We start from the raw sequence: 2,551 nt of genomic DNA, 5'->3' as shown, positions 1-2,551 counted from the left end.
AAAAATCTACTAAGCGTTTAAACTCAGTTTCTGAATTTTCTATCTTTGGACGAATATAACCATCGACGACTAATAGCCAAGTATTAAAGTCTCGTGATTGAAGAAAAGATCTCATAGCATATTTCCACCATAGATATTTTGTTTCGTCAAATCTTGGCGGTACGTTAATTGAACTCGATTCATGACAACTCGAGTTCATTGTTATAGGTTGGATCACACCAAACACGAATTGTTAGATCTTTTCGTGTTTGCCTGCTTTGATACCAATTGAAAAGTCAAGGGTACCCAAATATACCTCAAGCTAAAACTTTTCCTACCTATAAGTTTTTTCTTCGAAAGTGATTGTCTATGGACTGAGTCGAGACAATGCAACTAATTGATTCACACTTCGTGTGATCGTCTATGGATATGAGATCGAGACAATATAACAACGAAGTATGTTTACTTGATAAAAAGGTTCGGACTTAACCAAACACAATAGGATTTCTTATCAAGTAAATAGGAATTAACGTTTGTGTAATTAACTTTAATTATAATAAAAGAATTATAATGCGGAAATATAAAGTAAATGACACATCAAAATTTTGTTAACGAGGAAACCGCAAATGCAGAAAAACCATAGGACCTTGTCCATAATTGAATACTCTCAGGATTAAGCCGCTACACAAAATTAAACCAACTTCGTATAGTTGAGACCAAGATACTAAACCTATAGTTCACCTAGTTCCATCTGTATTCCCACGCCTCCAACTTATGAATAAGTCACGTACTTGGAACAATTCCTTTGGTTCGTATTCCAAACAGTAAAGGAACAACAAATCTGTTTGGTAACAACTCTCTTCAACCAACTGATGTGAGTTCGACAAAGGCTCTTCTGTTTATCTCAATAAACTCCTTCGTCAGGTTCTTAGATCTATCTTTTGTTCAACTACCAAAGGTAATTGTTAAGATTTTTCAATCAATACTTTTAATCACAAAGAATTGTATTGATGCCGATCTACACAACTAATCAGTCCAATCTACCACAAGGATAAACCGATTATAGTTGGATCCTCTTATACAGACAAATATTGTGCACACCAAAGATTATGAACCCAAAATTAGAAATCTTCAATATCTTCTTTGTCTTCAATTCTTCTTAGATCTTCAATAAACACCTGCACACAACAACTTGAATCTCTTGTGATCAATCACGCACAGATTGGAGTCTTTTAAAAATGGATTATCACAAGATCGTCTTTAGAACTAAAAACGGTGTAAAGATCCCTGTCGGAACTTCGATCTAGTTTGAGTGAATCTTATATCAGAAGAGAAGATTCTCAAGCATAAACAAACTAGGTGCAATCAAAGTTCAACCACCGTTAGTCAATCAAATCAATAGAAAATACAAGATAAACTGCAATTATCTAGTTTCCCACCAACGGTACTAATAGAGCTTCTCAATCCCAAAGAATACTTTAAACTGAGCGACCGTAAGAGATTTCGCCTAATTAGGTTTCTCTCCTCTCCGAATAGGAGGCTACACCAGTAACAACACAACAGAGAAAGTTTGCTGTCACAAAGGATTAGTTTGCTAGAAATGCGAACTTCAAGTATTTATAGACAAGGAAGTTTGAAAACCAAGGAATTTCCAAAACCGAAAATATTCTCAATATATGCAATATATTCCAAATTCCGTTTCCATTATTCCTGGAAATGCTCTGTCCAAAATATTGTCCGAAAATCTCTTTCGAAAATCTTTAACTAGTAAATGCACATTACTAATTCTCGTTTTCCTAAAATAAAATTAAAAACCTTAAATAAAAGATTCTTAACTTATTTATATTTCGATCCTGGGATTTCTACCTTTAGTTATTAAAGAATAACTTTGAACAATAAAAGATAAACATTACAACACATGTTCAAAGTATGTCGACATCCTTGCTTTGTAAGTCCTCTTTCATACTTACAACCTTGAAACCGATTTTCCACACTTCCAAACAAGTTTAGAATTGGTTCGTCTGAATTTCAAGAACTATGTGATTGATCAAGAACACTCAATCACAAATCATGGGTTTAACGGTTCTACCAAAACAAGTTTCGGTTCTACCTCCATGTGAGTACTGTGCATAGTCACACTAGCTTTCCAAAATTCGGTTGACTAGGTACTAGGATCGGTTCCCCACATATATATGGTATCTAACTTATATGTGTTGCACATGTCCATAGGATCGGTTCCCCTTTGCCTAAAAACGTGTTGCACATGTCTATAGGATCGGTTCCCCTTTTTGCTAAAAACTTGTTGCACCTCATACAAGGATCGATTCCCCTTTGTGATGTGTTGCACCTATTACTAGGATCGGTTCCCATTTACCCAGAGTCGGTCATACACAAATCACAAACTCGATCATACCATCTCAGGTGATTACTTAAGATCGGTTTCACTAATAAAAGTCATACCACTACATAAGTCAGGCCTTTGTGAATAGTTTTACCAAGAACACAAACGAGTCATGAGCGGTTATACTAAATCACACATATTGGTTGTTCACAAGATATTCAATGAATAACA

The sequence above is a fragment of the Papaver somniferum genome, chromosome 5, assembly GCF_003573695.1.
Source record: "Papaver somniferum cultivar HN1 chromosome 5, ASM357369v1, whole genome shotgun sequence".
Lineage (NCBI taxonomy): Eukaryota > Viridiplantae > Streptophyta > Magnoliopsida > Ranunculales > Papaveraceae > Papaver > Papaver somniferum.
This window is presented reverse-complemented; position numbering follows the sequence as displayed.